Source organism: Canis lupus, unplaced genomic scaffold (genome assembly GCF_003254725.2).
Source record: "Canis lupus dingo isolate Sandy unplaced genomic scaffold, ASM325472v2 SANDYSCAFF101, whole genome shotgun sequence".
NCBI lineage: Eukaryota > Metazoa > Chordata > Mammalia > Carnivora > Canidae > Canis > Canis lupus.
In genome coordinates, this window is record NW_026019482.1 from 255,844 (window position 1) to 276,565 (window position 20,722).

Genomic DNA, 20,722 nt, shown 5'->3' on the forward strand with positions numbered 1-20,722 from the left:
CACATTTCATTTCGCATCCTGTGGGCTCCAATTCATTGTCCTTAAGTATTTCTGGGGAAGCCGGGTGTTGGGCTCCATTTCAGCGCGACATTTCTGAAGCTCATAGGTCTCAGCTGGAGCCTGGAAGGAGGCAGGTCCGGCCCTGGGCACGGGGACGCCGCCTCCTGCACGGCCTCCTTCAGCTCCTGAGCATCCCGCAGGGGGCGCCCGAACCCAGGCCCGGGTCAAGGGCGCACATGCGCAGTAGGCCTCGTCCGCCAACAGTAACAGGAGCCCCTCTGCGCTCTGGAGGCCTGAGGAGGACGTGGGGCCGCGTCCACGCTGACAGGAGCCCCGGCCTCCTCAGTACCCGCGGGTAGGCTTCAGGACCATGTGGGGCTGCCTCCACGGTGACAGGAGCCCTGGCCTCCTCAGGACTCGCGGTGAGGCTTCCAGAGGATGTGGAGCCCCGTCCTCGCTGACAGGAGCCTGGTCTCCTCAGGACCCGCGGTGAGACTTCAGGAAGATGTGGGGCCGCGTCCTCCCTGACAGGAGCCCCGGCCTCCTTAGGACCCACGGTGAGTTTTCGGGATGACGTGGGGCTGTGTCCACGGGGACAGGAACCCCAGCCTCCTCAGGACCTGCAGTGAGTCTTCGGGATGACGTTGGGCAGCGTCTACGCTGACAGGAGCCCCGGCCTTCTCAGGACCCGCGGGGAGGCTTCTGGAGGATGTGAGGCATAATCCACAGTGACAGGACCCCTCTCGTCCTCAGGACCCGCTGTCTATGACTCAGGAAGACATGGGGCCACGTCCGCCATGACAGGAGTCCGGCTTCCTCAGGACCCGCTGGAGGACCCTGGAGGCGCTGTTCAGAGTCACATCCACCTCAGCAGGGCTACTCAGAACGACAAGGTAAGTGAATGGGGAGAATTGAGATAGGGTTAGGGTTTAGGGTGAGCAATAGGTGGTTAAGGTTAGCTTAGATGATATGGATTAGTGATCATGGTTATGCATACGAGTTACTGGTGAGGGTGAGGGATGGGGTAAGGGTCAAGAGGTAGGAGTTAAAGTAAGGTATTAGGGACTAGGAAATTGACTTAGGGTCTGGATTAGGGTAATGTTACTGATAGGTTATAGGGTTTAGGGTTAGGGAATAGAGGGAGGGAATACGGTTAGAGATAGAGTGGGGGATGGGGTTAGAGTTTAGGGTAAGGGGTGAAGGCAGGGTTAGGGTTATGGGTTAGGGTTTGGGCTAGGGGTTAGGGCTAGGTTTAGGGTACGGGTTAGGTGTTAGGGTACGGGTTAGGGATTAGGGTACAGGTTAGGGTTAGGGTTAGGGGTTAGGGTTAGGATACGGGTTAGGGTACGGGTTAGGGTACGGGTTAGTGGTTAGGGTTAGGGTTAGGGTTAGGGTACGGATTAGGGTTAGAGTTAGGGGTTAGGGTTAGGGTACGGGTTAGGGTACGGGTTAAGGAGGGTACGGGTTAGGGTTAGGGTATGGGTTAGGATACGGGTTAGGATTATGGTTAGGATTAGGGTACGGGTTAGGGTTAGGTTACGGGTTAGGGTTCGGGTTAGGGTACGGGTTAGGGTTAGGGTACGGGTTAGGTTTAGTGTTAGGGTACGGGTTAGGGGTTAGGGTACGGGTTAGGGGTTAGGGTACGGGTTAGGGTTAGGGTTAGGGTACAGGTTAGGGTACTGGTTAGGGAGTTTTGCATTACTCTGAACAACTGTATACGAATCTTTGTGTAAACATAAGTTTTCATTTCTCTGAAACAAATGCCCAGAAGCACAACTGATGTACTGTGTGATACAGGTATAGTCAATGTTTAAAGTAATTGCAAAACTGTTTTCCAAAGTGGCTGGGACATTTACAATCCTACCACAGTGTAGGAGCAATCCAGTTGCTGTACATCCTCCTCAATATTTAGTATGTGATTATCTTCTTAAAAATTATGGTACACTACAAATAATGTAAAATCAACCATCTTCACTGTTTATAAGCATATAACTCAGAGGTATTAAGTATATTCATGTTGTTGTGCAATGGATCTCCAAAACTTTTCCATCTTTCAAATCTGAAATTCTATGCCTATTAACCAATGCCCTCCTTCTCCCCTTAATCCCAACATCTGGTAACCACCATTCTTTCTATTGCTATGAATTTGGCTACTTAAGATACCTCATTAACTGGAATCATATAATATTTGTCATATTGTGACTGGTTCATAATACTAGGCTTAATGTCCATTCTGTAGTGTGTGACAGGATTGCCTTTTAAGGTTGAATGACATGCCAGTAAATGTATATACCACACTCTGTATATTCTTCCATCCATTCATGGATTTCTTGTGTTTACCTTTTTTTTAAAAAGATTTTATTTGTTTATTCATGATAGACATAGAGAGAGAGAGGCAGAGCCACAGGCAGAGGGAGAAGCAGGCTCCATGCCAGGAGCCCGACGCGGGACTTGATTCTGGGACTCCAGGATCACACCCTGGGCCAAAGGCAGGCGCTAAACCGCTGAGTCACCCAGGGATCCCCTTGTGTTCACCTTTTGTGAATAATGCTGCTATGAACAGGGGTGTGGAAATATCTCAAGACCTGCTTTCGATTCTTTTGGATTATACCCAGAAATGAAATTGATAAATTACACGGTAGTTCTACTTTTGCTTTTTTTTGAGGAACTGCCACACGGTTTCCCATAGTGGTTTTCCAGAGCTTCTAATTTTTCCACATCCTTGTCAACACTTGTTATTTTCTGATCTTTTGATAGTACTCTTCCTAATGGGTGTGGAGTGATATTTAACTGTGGTTTTGATTTGCATTTCTCTAATGATTAGTGATGTTGAGCATCTTTTTGTAAACTTGTTGGTCATTTGTATATCTTCTTTGGAGAAAGGTCAGTTCATATTGTTGAATCCTTTTTAAACCAACTTACTTGATTTTTTTCTATTGAGTTGTAGGAGTTGTCTACATACTCCTTATATTATTAATCCCTTATCACTTTAATGATTTATAAATCTTTTCTCCCATTCTATAGACTTTTTTCACTCTGTCCATTGTGCCCTTTGATGCATGAGTGTTTTAAAGTTTGATGTAGTCCCATTTGTCTTTGCTATTATTGCCTCTGCTTTTGGTGTCACGTCCCAGAAATCACTGCCAAATCCAATGTTATGAAGCTTTCCCCTGTGTTTTCTGCTAGGAGTTTTGGAGTTTGGGATCTTATATTTAGGTCTTTAATCCAGTTTGAGGTAACATGCATATGCCATTATCTTATATTTTAGTTATTTTGATAGCTTGTAGTGATACCTTATCATGGTCTCAATACTTTACTAAAGGGTAGTGACGTTGAACATCTTTTCATGTGCTTATCTGTCATTTGTATATCTTATTCAGTGAAATTTCTCTTTGTGTCTTTCTTTTTGGGTGTCCATTTTATAATTAGATTGTTTGGTTTTTAAACATCGAGTTCTCAGGCTTCTTCACATAATCTAGATAAGACTCCTTTGTCAAATAATATAGCATGTAAATATTCTCTCAGGATGTAGCTTGTCTTTTTATCTTTTTAACAGAATCTTTCAGAGAACAAATTATTTTATTTTTATGAAGTCCAATTTTTCCTATTACAGATCATGCTTTTGGTGCCCTGGGATTTTTCGTTTGTTTTGTTTTTAAAGATTTATTTATTTTAGAGAGATGGGGGGGGGGTTTGCAAAGGGAGAGAGAGAATCCTCAAGCAGACTCCCAGCTCAGCACAGAGCCTCACACAGGGCTCAATCCCAGGACCCTGAGATCATGACCTGGGCCAAAGTCCAAGGCTTCGTTAACTGAGCCACCCAGCTGCCCCATTTTTTGTCGTGTTTAAGAACTCTTTACCAAGACCCAGGGCACAAGGAATTCCTCCTATTTTATCTTCTAAGAGTTTTATAGTTTTACAGTATACATATGCTTGATATCCATTTTGAGCTTTTTAATAATGTGTGGGGCTTAGGTGGATTTCTTAGACAGACGGATTACACAAATCTTCATTTCTGAAGTGTGGGGATCATTAATACTCCTGCCTGAATTGGATCATTGTAGTTTTCCATCAGCTTTAATCACAGAAACTGGTAGTAGTAAAAGTCATCCTAAAGGCTCACTTGTATTTCAGACACCCTTGGCCTTATTTCCACCGTGTAGTAGCAGCCCAATTTCCCCTTGCTAATTGAGATCAATGATCCCACACAGTACAGTACCTCCCAAAAATATCTTCATGTTTATTGAACACTCAAAGGTCTATCCACATTTCTCCTCCCCACACCTCTTTCTCACCAATTTTCTAATCATATTCCTTCCAAATTGCTAACCATCCAGCTAAACCGTTGGCCACAGCCCAAAACCATACTTCTGACTACTTCTTCCAAAGCAAAATGAACAATTAGCTGCACCTGATTGTTCCCACTCAGAAGATTTCCTTTCACCACTGTCCTTCATGGATGTCCCAGAAAGGGACTGTGGTGCCACATTTGTCCACTTTTGAATGGTGCGTGCATATTATCTGTAAACCAAGCTTCAGCTTTCACTTTCCTAGTCAACTAACAGTGCAGACATCCCTAGGAGGCCATAGATGCAGGCTAGGAGAGAGAAGGTAATGTAGCAGGAGTGAGGTCTGTGGGCTTTTGGGTTATGTCTTCGTGTAATTTCCTTGTGCCTTCAGGGCATGTACAAGCCTAATCTTGTATGGACCGCTTCCATTCAACAATGGAATACTGTTGTGCATGCCCGACCCTATGGCTTTATTGGTCAGACGATGTCTAGCTTAATACCGGAAGCTCAGACTGCATAGTAACTTGGTAGCATCAGTCTCTACCAAGGCCCAGTAGCAAGCCAAAAGCTGTTCCCCAAAGAGAGATAATAGGGTTTTTGGAGGATAATAGGAATTTCCTCACAAATACTAGGTGTCCACATTGTGACTCACATCCAGAAAGCCTCTACCTACCACTGCTGCTTTGAGAACTATTGGATCTGCTGCATCATATAGCCCAAGTAGCAGAGCAGCTTGCATGACAGCCTGGACTTATTGCAGAGCCCTCTCTCATTTTGAGTCCCACCCAAAACTAGCAGCTTTTCAAGGTCACTCAGTAAATGGACCCAAATGAGGAATATGTTGCCTCCAAAATCCAAGGAGGCCCACTAGGCATTCTGCCTCTTTTTTGCCCTTTAGAAGGAATATCTTGACATGCCTGGTGCCAAGGGACCTCTAGAAATTTCACTGAGGAGAAAGGCCTTTGAATTTATCATATTTAGTTCTCACCCTCTGACATGCCAATGTGTTGCCAATAACTCTGGAGTATTTGCTACTTCTTACTCACTAGGTCAATCAATATAATGCCATCAGGACCCATGTGGTGTCCTGTGGAAGGGAAAGACAATCAAGATCCCTGTGGACCAAATTATGATATATAGTTAGAGAGTAGATATACCTCTGAGGTAGGACAGGGAACGTGTACTTCTGGTCTCGCCAGCTAAAAGAAAAGTATTCTGTTGGTCTTTACTAATAGATGTCAAGGTGTGGTAAAGGCATTTTCCAGATCAAAAGCTGCATACCCAGGTATGGGGGATGTGTTAATTTACTCAGCAATAAAACCACATCTGGAACAACACTTACAATTGGAGATACCATCTAGTTAAGCTTACTAGAATTTACCATCATTTTACAAGATCCTTCTGTTTTCTGCACAGGCCAGATATGTGAATTGAATAACCTATGAGAGATTCGCCACTCACCCCCCAATTTTCCAAGTCCTTTCAAGTCCTTCATGGTGGCACTAATCTCTTCCAGAATGTGGAATTTCTGTTGGTTTACTATTTTCCTAAGTAGAAAGAGTTCTAGTGAATTCTAACCCTCTTCCTTCCTACCGGTATAGCGCTATTCCAGAAGCCAGGGAAGCAACACAGTTCAGCCAGTTACTGAGTATGTGAATTCAATAAATGTAATTCCGTTACACAAGATCGCTCTGGAAACATACCAGACGTGCTCGGAGATGCCCTGGCACCAAACTGCCTTGCTCACCTGCTCTCCCTAAGCCCCTGTGCTGACTAGTGGACCACAGTGACATTTTAGGTTTCCTGAAATTAGTGTCAGTTTAGAACCAGTGTCCAGTAATCTCCAAATTGGAAATGTTGGAAAACAAAGAACAGATGGAACACATTTTTTTTTTAAAGAGAGTACAAGCAGGGTGGGAGGGGCAGACAGAGATCAAGAGAGAGAATCCTGGGGATCCCTGGGTGGCTCAGTAGTTTGGCGCCTGCCTTTGGCCCAGGGCGCGATCCTGGAGTCCCGGGATCGAGTCCCACGTCGGGCTCCTGGCGTGGAGGCTGCTTCTCCCTCCTCCTGTGTCTCTGCCTCTCTCTCTCTCTCCATGTCTATCACAAATAAATAAATAAATGAATCTTAATTTGCATTTCCCTGATGGCAAGTGATGCAGAGCATTTTCTCATGTGCATGTTGGCCATGTCTATGTCTTCCTCTGTGAGATTTCTCTTCATGTCTTTTGCCCGTTTCATGACTGGATTGTTTGTTTCTTTGCTGTTGAGTTTAGTAAGTTCTTTATAGATCTTGGAAACTAGCCCTTTATCTGATACGTCATTTGCAAATATCTTCTCCCATTCTGTAGGTTGTCTTTTAGTTTTGTTGACTGTATCACCTCACACCAGTGAGAATTGGGAAAATTAACAAGGCAGGAAACCACAAATGCTGGAGAGGATGTGGAGAAAAGGGAACCCTCTTACACTGTTGGTGGGAATGTGAACTCGTGCAGCCACTCTGGAAAACTGTGTGGAGGTTCCTCAAAGGGTTAAAATTAGATCTGCCCTATGACCCAGCAATTGCACTGCTGGGGATTTACCCCAAAGATACAGATGCAATGAAGCACTGGGACACCTGCACCCCGATGTTTCTAGCAGCAATGTCCACAATAGCCAAACTGGAAGGAGCCTCGGTGTCCATCGAAAGATGAATGGATAAAGAAGATGTGGTTTATGTATACAATGGAATATTACTCAGCCATTAGAAATGACAAATACCCACCATTTGCTTCAACATGGATGGAACTGGAAGGTATTATGCTGAGTGAAATAAGTCAATCAGAGGAGGACAAACATTATATATTCTTATTCATTTGGGGAATATAAATAATAGTGAAAGGGAATATAAGGGAAGTGAGAGGAAATGTGTGGGAAATGTCAGAAAGGTAGACAGAACATAAAGACTCCTAACTCTGGGAAATGAACTAGGGGTGGTGGAAGGGGAGGAGGGCGGGGGTGGGGATGAATGGGTGATGGGCACTGAGGGGGGCACTTGATGGGATGAGCACTGGGTGTTATTCTGTATGTTGGCAAACTGAACACCAATAAAAAATAAATTAATTATAAAAAAAATAAAAAAATAAATGAATCTTAAAAAAAGAGAGAGAGAGAGAGAGAGAGAGACAGAATCCCAAGCAAACTCCATGCGGGGCTCACTCTCACGACCCTGAGGCCATGACCTGAGCTGAAATCAAGAGTCAGACACTTAGCTGATGGAGCCTACCCAGGCATCTCTGGAACAAATTTTCAGAAAGGCAAGGATTACAATAACTGTGAATGGTCTTAGAATGATGTTAGAGAAGGTGGCAAAGCAGGAAGCTCCAGGAAAACATCTCCCATTCTAGACAAAAATTGTACTTGAAGAATATGTCTGATGTAACTATTTTGAAATTCTGGGGTCTTTTCAAAGGCTTGCAGCCTTCAGGGGAATTACTGGGCAGCACACTGTGGTTTCTCTCCACTCTCAGCATGTGGTGGCCACTCAATCCTCATCTTCGGCCACATGGCAGACATTCATGTCTGCATCCCTGACATGTCATGAATGTGATTTTGGGGGGCTAATGTAGACAATATGGATCTTTCCCTACAAGTATCAGGGATTTATACTGTGATTGCTGCTTCTGATCTTGGAGGTACAGGCAGGGAGGTAGACTGCCATTGTCGCAAACCTACTGGCTAAAGAAGCCACCAGGGAAATTAAGAGACAGGGTTTTATTCCAGCCCCCTTTATTTTTCCCTCTTCTCCCTCTGGGAACTGGACATTTGAGGACTAGGACATTCAGAATGAATTACATATATTATGGAATTTAGGAAATCACCACAAATCCCCAGTGTAACACTGGCTCAGGGGCTCTCTGAATCTCTCACCTGCCAAGGGAGGGAGCACTCAGCTTTCTCACCATCTCACCCAGACATGGGACAAAAGGAAAGAGGAAGGTGAGGCTCGGAGGCTGCCAGCACTCCAAAGTCAAAAACTGAGTTGGGGGCACCTGGGTGGCTCAGTGGTTGAGCGTCTGCCTTTGGCCAATGGTGTGATCCTGGGATCCTGGGATCGAGTCCCACATTGGGCTCCCCACAGGGAGCCTGCTTCTCCCTCTGCTTGTGTTTCTGCCACTCTCTGTGTCTCTCATGCATAAACAAAATCTTTTTTAAAAATGAGTCCAACTCTTAATCTTTCATCTAGCAGGCAAGTTTCTGCTATGTTCATGTAAATATTGCTCTCTTCACTACCCACCCTGAGGTCACTCCCTTCAGGGCTGACCATCTGACCTGCTGTTGGGGACTCAGCCCTCCTTGCCCTTCCCTCAAGTTCCACCCCCTCACCCATGTGCAGGCACATCCTCTCCTCTCCCACAGTGAGAAGTGCTGCTTACAAGCAAGAGAAATTCACTCTAACCACCAAAGCAATGGGGATATACTGAGAGGTGAGGGTCATTCCTCATTGTGCCAAAGGGAGAGACAGACACCTGGGAAGACGGAGTCCCGGCTGCTGTGGGAACGGTGGGTGCCACCTCCATGTCCTCTTGTGGCTGCCTTTGGTCACCGCTCAAGACCTGAGTTCCAGGAGGAGAGAAACTGATGGGACCCACAGAGGCAGCGGGTCTGCTCCTTGACCCAGTGACTGTGCCCTGGGGCTGGGGTCCTCATACTGGCCCTGGCCTACTGCGGTGAAAAAGATGGGGAAATCATTAGAACGAATGTTCGAGGCACTATCCTCAGGAAGGGTGTGTGAGGGCCATGAGGTTCAGAGCAGCCAAGTAAAATGCCCAAGGTCACACAACAAGGAAATGGTGATGTATTATTCTTTCTATGGATTGCTCCATCAATTTGCCAATATTTTGTTGAGGACTTTTCTGTTCATGGGGAGATGCTGGTTTGCAATTTTCTTTTCTTATAATATCCTTGTCTGGTTTGGCATCACTGGTATCCTGGGTCCATGAGATGATCTCAGAAGTATTCCTGCCTCCATTTTCTAAAAGATTTTCTATAATACTGACTTTAATTATTCCTTAGGTTTTTGATAGAATTTACCAAATGAAGCCAGCCAGGCCTGGAGTTTTCTTAGTGGGAAAGTCATAAATTCAATTTGTTTCTTATAATTTTGAAATAATTACAAACTTAGAGAAAACCTAGACATACATTTGTGAGAAAGTTGCAAAACTGACACCATATCACCCCTGAAGATTTTGGCATGTATTTCCTACAAACAAGGACTTTTCCCCACACACAACTGCAGTGCATCCTTGAAAATGAGGGAGCTGTCATGGATGTAGAGCTGACACCTGGTCCTCTGGCCTGTACTCAAGTCTCATCTATAATAATGCCCTGCAGAGTAAAAGGTACTCCATGTCTCCTCTCCAGTCCCTGGGTACTTTCCAACACCACAGCCAGCTGTTTGTAGAACATGGAAGGCCCCTCATCTGGATCATCTGACATGTCCTCATGCATAGATTAAAGTCGTGTATCTTTGGCAAAACATCTTGAGGTAATGTTGTGCCTATGTCCTTGTAGGAGGCCCACAAGTTCTCCTTGTACTACTGACAATCACGCACTGAAGCTGGGATCTCCCACAGTCTCCACCATGATGATACTCTTTCTCCTTTGAAATTACTAAGCATTTTGTAGGGAAATACTTTCCAACTATATAAATACCCCCTTCATCATAGAATTTTCGATGTAATCACTGATGTATTTATATCTGTAATATGATTTCCTATTTTACTGAGTTAGTCCGTTCTCTCACTGTTTCTCTTGACATTCAAACCATCTCAGACTTGACCAACAGGAGGCCCTCCAGGCTGGCTCCTGTATCCCTGTAACATGCCTCCAGTCTGTGAGCCCCTCCTTGCTGTTTTGGCACAAGATGCTCCAGGCTTCACCTTGTAATTTTCCTAACATGGCCCTGGAATCATGGAGCTCTGGTTCATTTGTAGAAGCTAAGACCTGGGATCATTGTTATTGGATGTTATAGATAGAGACTATCTATCTATTATCTATCTTCTATCTATCTATCTATCTATCTATCTATCTATCTATCTATCATCTATCTTCATCATCATGTATTACTTATTATATACCTTATTTTACCTTATTGTATCAGTATACCTCAGTACCAATTTCTAGATTAATGTTGTTGTGGGCAGAAAACAGAAAGTATGGGGCTCACTTCTCTGCAGAACTCCAGTTTCTGTCTCCCCAGGTGCTGGAACTCACTGCTTATCATTTGCTTCCGATCAGCCCCATTCTGCCCAATTCCTCAGCCCTGAAACAGCAGGCGCTTTGAGGGGAAGCAGCGGGAAGTCAGACTCACTAATGTCTTGGGATTCAGGCCCCTCGTTAATTTGTTTTTGTGTGTAAAGCATTTTTATTTAAACTCTTAATATAACAAGGACAACAAAAGAGCAAATGAGGGAGTTTATAGTTTGGGAGTTGATGCTGGTTCATATCAGAGGAAAGTCAGCCAACTGTGGGCACAGGTTTTGAAAATTCTTCAGACCTTGAGACTCAGACACTATGTCCTTTTCATGTCCACCGGAGCCACATAGCTAAAGTGCTGTATGTTCCGTCTTTGTTTCCTTCAGATGCCTCTTCGTATCATATTCCTTGGCTCCATGACAAGCAGGTCCTGCATCCCTCCCGCCTGGGTTAGTCTTTCTTTTTTTTTTAAGATTTATTTATTTATTTGAGAAACAGAGATTGTATCCACAAATAGGGGGTAGGCAGAGGCAGAGGGAGAGAATTTTCAAGCAGACTCCCTAATGAGTGTGGGGCTAGACTCGGGACTCGATCTCAGGACCCCAAGATCATGACCTGAGCCAAAATCACCAGTTGGACACTGAATCGATTGCTGGACATTGAACCAGGCTGAAAGCACCCCTCCTGGGTCACTTTCTAACCAAAAACTCCAGGCTGGGTAACTTTGCCACGTGTTTCATGTCAAAATAACACAAACTTATATCCATTTATCCAGAGAAAGGGAAGGAGAGAACATTTCCAATTCAATATCTGAGGCTAGCAAACCTTGATACAAAAGCTTCACAGAGGCATTAAATACAAGGGTAATGAAAGTCAAATCTATAATCACTAAAGAAAACATTACAAAACTATATGATATAAAATGCTATCAAAGTACCAGACAGTATTAAAGGGTAGTACAGTGTGATCAAACAGACTTATTCTAGAAAAGCAAGATTGATTTAGCATTCAAAAATCTACTTAAGTAATTAACCATATCTATAGAACATATGATCATGTCAGTGGAGGGAGAAACATTATTGTATAAAATTAAAAATCCATTCATGATAAAAAGAAAAAACTATGAATAGAAGTAAATTTACTTAACCTCTTGATGTGTCTTCAAAACACTCAAACATCATGCTTGATGGTGAAATCTAAAAAATCCTTCTCCTTGAGTTTTGGAGCAAAGTACAAATGGCTGCTCACACCATCCCCATTCAATGATGGGCTGGAGATGCCACCCAGACTCAATAAGACAAGAAAGAGAAAAGTAATGAGACTGGAAAGGAGTAGATAAAGATGTCATTTGTTATTGATTACATCAATATGAACACTAAAAAAATCCAAAGAAGTCTATGAGAAACTACTATGATTAATAATCAGAGTTACTGGACATAATTTTATATTTCTAAACAACAGCAACAATTGGAAAATTAATTATTAAATGACACCATTTATAATTGCTTCAAAAATAAAACACTTAGGAAAAGATTTAATAAAGTATATGTAAAAATATATATGTTTGGAGTACCTAGGTGGCTCAGTCAGTTAAGTGTCCAACTCTTGATTTTGACTCAGGTCATTGATCTCAGGGTCGTGAGATGAAGCCCCATGTCAGGTTCCCTGCTCAGCACAGAGTCTGCTTAAGATTCTCACTCTCACTCTCCCTCTGCCCCTCCCTCCATCCGCACCCTCTCTCAAAAACAAATAAATAAATGGATAGATGATTGTAAAACATTATTGAGAGACATAATGAAGACCAAAATAAAGACAGATATGCCTTATCCATGGATTAGAAGACTCTATTATAAGGGTAGCCTGGGTGGCTCAGTGGTTTAATGCCACCGTCAGCCCAGGGTGTGATCCTGGAGACCCAGGATCGAGTCCCACATCAGGCTCCCTGCATGGAGCCTGCTTCTCCCTCTGCCTGTGTCTATGCCTCTTCCTCTCTGTGTGTCTCTCATGAATAAATAAATAAAATCTTTTAAAAACAAAATACTCTATTATAAAATGTGAATTCTTCCCCCAAATTATCTATAGAATCTAACAATCCCATTCAAAATTCCAGCAGGTATTGTGGAAGTCAAGTTAATTAAAAAATTTATATGGAAATGCAAGACTAAAATAGCAAATACAATACCAAAGAAGAATAAGAAAGAAGATTTACATTACCAGATATTAAGACTTACTAATTAAAAGCTACAGAAACTCAGACAGTATGATATGAGCATATGATTAAACAAATAGATCAACAAAACAGAATAGTGTTTGGTGAGTACAACCACTTTGGAAAATTATTTAGCAGAATCAGGTAAAACTGATCATATGCAGATTCTACACTCCACAAGTCCCCCCTCTCCTGAGCATGTAACTGTGGCAGGTGGAATGATGGCACCTCAAAGATGGCCACCTAATCCCCAGCATCTGTATATATATTCTGCTACATGCAACAAATAATTAAGGTTACAGATAGAATTAAGGTTACCTTATCAGTTGACCTTGAAATAGGGAAATTATCTGGAATTACTCAAGTGGCTCCAATCTAATGAGATGAGTCCATAGAGAAGGAAAGCAGAAGAGTCTGTGAGAAGCACTGGACTCACCATTGCTGGCACTGAAGATGGAGGAAGGTGTCACAAATCAAGACATGTGAGTGGCCTCTGAAGCTGGGAATGGGGCACCTGGGTGGCAGTCAGTTGAGCATCTGACTCTTGGCTTTGGCTCAGGTCATGATCTCAGGGTCATGAGGTCAAACTCCGCATTAGGCTCCACACTCAGCACAGAGTCTGCTTTGGATTCTCTCTTCCTCTCCATCTGCCCCTCCTACTTATTCTCTCTCTCTAACAAATAAATAGATGAAGAAAGCAGAGGAGGAAGGAAGGAGGAAGGAGAAGAAAAGAAGAAGAAGAAAAGAAGAAGAAGAAGAAGAAGAAGAAGAAGAAGAAGAAGAAGAAGAAGAAAGAAGAAGAAGAGAAGAAGAAGAAAGAAGAAAGAAGAAGAAGAAGAAGAAGAAGAAAGAACGAAGGAAGAAGGAGAGAAGAAGGAGGAGGCAAGAGGAGGAGGAAGGAAGAGGAGGAGGAGGAAGAAAGAAGGGGAGGAAGAAAGAAGGAAGGAGGAGGAGGAAGGAAGAAGGAGGAGGAAGACAGAAGGAGGAGGAGGAAGGAGGAGGAGGAGGAGGAGGAGAGGAGGAAGGAGGAGGAGGAGGAAGGAAAGAAGAAAGAAGAAAGAAGAAGAAAGAAGAAGAAAGAGAAGAAGGAAAGAAGAAGAAGAAAAAAAAAGAGAAGAAAAGAAGAAGGGAATGGCCCTCAGCTCATAACCAGCAAGGAAATGGGACCTCAGTCCGACAACTTGTTGAATCCTACCAACAAGCTGAATGAACAGGAAACAGCTTCTCCCCTGGAGCCTCTAGAAAGAAATACAGCCCTGCTAACCACCTTAAGTCTAGCCTGGTGAAACCTATATTAAACCTCCGACTCCTTACAGAACTCTAAGAGAACACATTTGTGTTGTTTTAAGCCACCAAGAAATTTGTTACAACAGCCACTTACAATTAATACAACAGAGCAAGCAAAAAACATTACATATTCAACCACAGTCCACCCCTTGGTTCCCGAGTATGCATGCAGATTTGCATACACATGTACACACACCCTTTCCCTAACTAATTATTCCAAAGACTGCACTTCTCATAATGCAACAATCCTTTCAATCACAAAAAACTCCTCTTCCTTTGGAAGATGGCTCAGGACTGGATCCAAGTAGATCATACTGCAACAAGCTGAAAACCTGGGGGTGCTGTACACGCATCATGGAAGGTGAAAATGTTCAGTTTCATGATCTTGCAACCATGGATTTAACAGTTACCCAGATATCTAACCTAATCAAGGAAGGAAAGCAGAGCAATCAGAATAAAAACTCTCTTTCAGAAAAGGAAATGTAAATCCAGTCATCAGTGGTCTGAATAACACATCACGCCCCTCTGGATAGGGAGAAAGTGACGTCCTGCTCAATGGACAGCTTGGCTGGCTGGGTTCCCCCTGCACGGAAGACTTGATTTCTGCTCCCTTCTGTTCTCTGTGGCCCTACTAAAAGGGTTATTGCCTGGGGACAGCATTCTGAGAGGGGAGGTAACTATCCTGGAGGTGGCCTTGGGGACTGAACAGTAAGAGGCTCCTGCGCCAGGGCACCCTTCGCTGACACTGTCCCAAACACTATTTTGATGCCAATTGATTGATTTCCTGAGTCCTGCCATGACTATTGGTCCTATCTCTTTAGTCAGTGGCTTCTGGCCCAGCCTTCTCTCTGCCTCCAAAACAGTGGGAACAAAGAACTGGGATGGCCAGGTGGCCCCAAACAGTCCAAGAACACCTCTCAGTCCCCAGGCCACCACCCCACCCAGATTTATGGTAGAGCCAGAGGCACAGAGGCCTTCAGCAGCAGCAGGCCTATCGAGAGTGGTTTGGGGGGCAGGATCCCCTGATCCTCCAGGCTATCACATCCTGGCTTCCAGAATACCACAGTTTGATGATCCCATCCCTAACGCTGCCATGAGCCCAAATAATTCAGCTTTTGCAATTCAAGAAGGTAGACAATTGCTGACTTGTAAGTGGCCCTGGTCCTCTGCACTCTTAAATCTCAGGAGACTTTCCAGCTGGCAACTTCCTCCTGTCCAATCTGCAGGACTGAAACGAAATACGTCAGTTGTGCACTGCCTCACTGATGGCCTCAGTAAAGAGCCAGCACGCTAACAATGTTGGCTCCTCCCCACAGGTGCTAGGCACCGAGACCCAGTGCCCTTGCTAACAGTGAGCAGAGCATGTCCAATCATACAATGAAACACACACCCTGGTTCTTTTAGGAAGCCTATACGGTATAAGCCTATACCCTTTATCCAATTAATTATTACCAAGTTTTCCTTGTTGTAAAGTCCAAAGGGTCCAGTTTAATACATTATCCACATCATCTGTTTTTTAAAAATATGCAGAGAAAAAACACTAGAGGACACCATGGACAGGGAAATTAGGCAATACCATTGAAACTCAAGTGATTCTAGGAATAAAGATGCCACTGAATTAGCAGAAGTCTTAAAAGTCTTTTTTTGAGAAAAGATTGTAAAAGACTCAGAGACCACTTTTTCAGCCCCCATTACATTAAAGATAAAGAGGCTGTAGCGCATGGATCCCTGAACCTGCAGCACTGGCCCTTAAGTCCCAGGCTATGAAATGCATTCCCAGATTTTGCTGGAAACGGCCTGGCCTCTGCATCACCCGGGAAGAGAAGGAAGAGGGAGAGGAACCCAGGAAGGAGCGTGGTCTCTGTGGCACCACCATGGCTCTCTTACTTGTCAGGGGGGTCTCCACCTATGGCTGTGGAGGGACTGCAAAGGCGCTGCTGGGGGGATGGGCAGGAAACGCTTCCCTTCCTCCACGTTCAGCCCGGGCCCTAGACCCCTCCGACTGCAGCTCACAGTTGGCCGGGTGCTCTTCTGACGTCTGCAAACACTTGGGAGTAAGCTGCTCTCAGGACTGGGCCCCGGGTTTCTGCCTCCACTCCTCGAATCAACTTCATTAAACTCAAGGAAGGGGTCTGATGTGCAAAGGAAAACACCGAGATGCCTATCATGCCTCCTGGAGCATATACAGTCGGTCACTAATGTATCGTATTACTGGTGTTCTTTAAGTGCCCTTGATTATTTTCATTCTATGATCAGTTAAAATAAAAGCACTCCTACGTCATCCCCATACCTGAGGGGTGCGAAGCCTACTCTTCAGGAGCCTGAAGCACCTGGAGCATCACACACGCAGCGGGCACAATGGCAGAGCGGCTCTTGGGCACACAAACACGAACACGCACTCGCACAGGCCCCCGCTTGGGCGCTCCCAGCTCCACCAGCAGCCACCGAAGAGCGGGATACACCCTGCCGGGCGGTGTCCCTAACCACCGAGGGGCTGGGGTACACCCTGCGGGAGTGTCCCTAACCACCGAGGGGCTGGGGTACACCCTGCCGGGCGGTGTCCCTAACCACCGAGGAGCGGGGTACACCCTGCGGGAGTGTCCCTAACCACCGAAGAGCGGGATACACCCTGCCGGGCGGTGTTCCTAACCACCGAGGGGCTGGGGTACAACCTGCCGGGAGTGTCCCTAACCACCGAGGAGCGGGGTACACCCTGCGGGAGTGTCCCTAACCACCGAGGAGCGGGGTACACCCTGCGGGAGTGTCCCTAACCACCGAGGAGCGGGTACACCCTGCGGGAGTGTCCCTAACCACCGAGGAGTGGGATACACCCTGCCAGGCGGTGTCCCTAACCACCAAGGAGCTGGGGTACACCCTGCGGGAGTGTCCCTAACCACCGAGGAGCGGGGTACACCCTGCCAGGCGGTGTCCCTAACCACCGAGGAGTGGGATACACCCTGCCAGGAGTGTCCCTAACCACCGAAGAGCGGGATACACCCTGCCGGGCGGTGTTCCTAACCACCGAGGGGCTAGGGTACACCCTGCCGGGCGGTGTCCCTAACCACCGAGGAGCGAGGTACACCCTGCCAGGCGGTGTCCCTAACCACCAAGGAGCTGGGGTATACCCTGCGGGAGTGTCCCTAACCACCGAGGAGCGGGGTACACCCTGCCAGGCGGTGTCCCTAACCACCGAGGAGCTGGGGTACACCCTGCGGGAGTGTCCCTAACCACCGAGGAGCGGGGTACACCCTGCCAGGCGGTGTCCCTAACCACCGAGGAGCGGGGTACACCCTGCGGGAGTGTCCCTAACCACCAAGGAGCTGGGGTACACCCTGCGGGAGTGTCCCTAACCACCGAGGAGCGGGGTACACCCTGCCGGGAGGTGTCCCTAACCCGCAGAGCCTGGGAGACCCGCAGAGCCCGGGAACCCGGCAGACCCCGGGGGACCCCGCAGAGCCTGGCCGGCATCCACAGGCTCAGAGCACTTCCCCAGGGACGCGGAGACCCGGAGCAGCCTCCAGGGGCACAGGGTTCCTTCCCAGCACCTGGAGGCAGGTTTGTGAGAAATTTCCAAAGCCTCTAGAAGTACCGATCCTAATTCTGCGTAAAGTGCCGCGATCGAGGCCATGTACAAAACGGCAAATGGCCCATGACACCATGTGTGAAATGTCCAGAATAGCTAATCCAGAAAGTAGATGAGTAATTGCAAGGGAGTGGGAGAGGGGAGGCGACTGCTACCAGGTGAAGGGTTTCCCTGGCCTGATGGAAAAGTTCTGGAACCCGATAGCGGTGATGGTTATACAGCATCCGGAGTGTACTTAATGCCACTGAATGGTTAAAATGGTAACATTTATGGTGTGTGTATTTTACCACAAATATATATATCATAAAACTTCCTGGTAGGGGCATAGGTATCCCAGAACCAGCTCATCAGAAGTTATTTTTCCAGGGTACGGAAACCAGTCATCACTGGTTAATTGAAAAAGATGTTTAAGCACTGGATGTTATTCTGTATGCTGGTAAATTGAACACCAATAAAAAATAAATTTATTATAAAAAAATAAATAAAATAAAATAAAATACAATAAAATGGGGTGAGGGGTCCCTAAGAGTGTTATATATACTGAAAATTGTATTTCTTTTTTTTTTTCCAAGAGTAAAAAACATCAGCATATACCAATTTGCCCATTTTGTTCTGCTGATTCAAATCCAGGTGTTGGTGGCCCTACAAACCTCCTCAGGGCTCTGTTTCAAAGCAGTTTGTGAAGATTTAACAAACGAATCTACCCAAAGTCCTTTGAACTTAGTTACATCCTCCAGTGCCCTAATTTTTTTAAATGTAAAATGAAATCGTCCACATTTCCACATAATACAGTGATGGGACACACAAACTAACATTGTCAGCAAACCACACAAGGATGGCACAGGTTCTGCACCATGGCATCTGTGTTATCATTGATCCCCAGGCAACCTAAGAGGTGGAGACTTCTGTTATCCTCTGGGTTGAGGCCAAGTCACCAAAGCTGGGTGGTGAGGGGGCTGCCCAACAGAGACCCAGCCCCTCTCTGTGGCTTGTTCAAAGGGGCTGGGATCTGGCTGGAGAAGACCAGGGCAGACCTCGTGGGACAGGGTCCCCCGGTTAGCAGGCTCCAAGGAGCCTTACAGGGTGGGGGTGGGGGCTGAGCTATTGAGCCTCTCCTCACCCACTTGGCTGGCTTGTCCCATTTGGGGCCATTATGGATAAAGTGCTATAAATAGTCCCCAGCAGACACATGTTTTCATTTCACTCCAGTGGGTAGACAGGAATGGAATTACTAGGTCATGTTTAACATTTTAAGAAACTGAAAGTTTAAAAAAAAAAAAAGAAACAAAGTTTTCCACTAATGGCAATTCCAGTTACTCTAAATCCCCTCCAACACTTGGGTGTCAATCTTCTGAATTTTGGCCATTTTAATGTATGTGTACAAGTAATTTACTTTAATTTGCATTTTCTGATGAATTATGATGGTGCCTATGATCTTACATGCTTTTTGGTCATTAGCATATTTTCTTTTTTTTAAAGATTTATTTATTTATTTATGATAGACATAGAGAGAAGAGAGAGAGAGAAAGAGAGAGAGAGGGAGAGACACAGGAGGAGGGAGAAGCAGGCTCCATGCCGAGAGCCCGATGCAGGACTCGATCCCGGGACTCCAGGATCGCGCCCTGGGCCAAAGGCAGGCGCTAAACCTCTGAGCCACCCAGGGATCCCCGCATATTTTCTTTAATGAGGTATCTATTCAAATTATTTGCCCATTTCTAATTGGTTAGTGAAAGTCCTTCATGTATTCTGGATACAATTCCTGTCTCAGCTACATGTACTGCAGGTATTGTTTCCCATTCTGTGGCTTGCCTTTTCGGTTTTTTAATTTTGGTGAAGTCCAGTTTATCAATCTTTTTCTGCTACGGTTAGTGATTTTGGTGTCCCATCTAAGGCATCTTTGCATATTGCAGGGTCACAAAGATTTTCTCCTCTCAATGTCTGTAGGATCTAGAACTATCTCCCTTTTTTCCTTGCTGTTGGTAATTTGCATTTTCTTTTTGGCGGGAACTGATTACTCTAGCTGGATGATTAACAATTTTGTTGATATTTTCAGTTTTTGGTTCATTTAGCTCCTCCATTTTGTTTTATTGTTCTGCTTTAACTTGATTATTTCCTTTCCTTCTACATGCTTTGGGCTTAGTTTATTCTTGTGTTTCTAGCTTCTTAAGGAGGCAACCCAGATCACTGACTGTAAAACTTCCTCCTTTACTTATATAAGATTATAATCTTCCTTCTACACAATCATCTTTTAACTGTACCCCACAAATTTTGGCATGTTGTCTTTCATTACCACTTAGAAATGTTTTTATTTTCCCTGTGATTTCTTCTTTGGCCCATGAGTTATTTTAAAATGTATTGATTTTCATATATTTGAGGACTTTTCAGATGTTTTAATTATTGATTCACAAATATTGTGGTCTGAGAATATACTCTATGATGATTAAATGATTTGAATCTATTTAAATGTACTAAGGCTTGTTTTATGGTCTCCCGTGGTGAATTTTTGCATGTGCATGAAAAGAATCTATATTCTGCAGTCGTTGGGTACACTGTTTTATAAATGTCAATCATACCAAGTTAGAGGATAGCGTTCATGTCTTGTATGTCCTTGATTTTCTAGCAATCTGTCCTATTAGTTACTGAGAGAATAGCGCAGAAGTCCCCAACTCTAGTTAATGGATTCGCCTGTCTCTCCTGGCAGTTACGTCAGTTCTTGCTTCACATATTTGAAACTCTGTTATTAAATGCATATATGATTGGTATGACCTTTTTAATATTATGAAAATATCTTTCTCTTTGGTGAGTCTTCTTTGTCAGCACCTCCAGATTTCCTATGTCTAGTGTGTACATAGTATGTCTTTTTCCAATCTTTTCACTTTAATCTGTGTCTTTACCTTTTAATTGGGTTTCTTCCAGACACCATATATCAGGTCAGTCTGATATCCTCTGTTTACATTTTTGTCACAATCAATAGGGTTAAGTCTGCCATCTCGCTGTTTTTTCTTTGTTCCATCTTTGTTATTTTTCCTCTTTTCCTTACTACCTTTGGATTTCATTCTTTTTTTTTTTAATTTTTATTTATTTATGATAGTCATACAGAGAGAGAGAGAGAGGCAG

The 20,722-nt window shown here is 44.7% G+C and overlaps 1 long non-coding RNA gene across 2 annotated transcripts; it reads left to right on the plus strand.

Moving 5' to 3' along the window:
• The first annotated feature begins 236 nt into the window (after positions 1–236).
• Positions 237–7,267, plus strand: LOC125754765 (uncharacterized). Of its 2 annotated transcripts, none has more exons than XR_007409579.1 (3): positions 237–557; positions 754–893; positions 2,380–7,267. It is a non-coding gene; the product is annotated as an uncharacterized LOC125754765 (long non-coding RNA). The 2 variants fall into 2 exon arrangements; XR_007409580.1 differs by having other exon boundaries at positions 6,641–7,267.
• Positions 7,268–20,722: the final 13,455 nt, after the last annotated feature.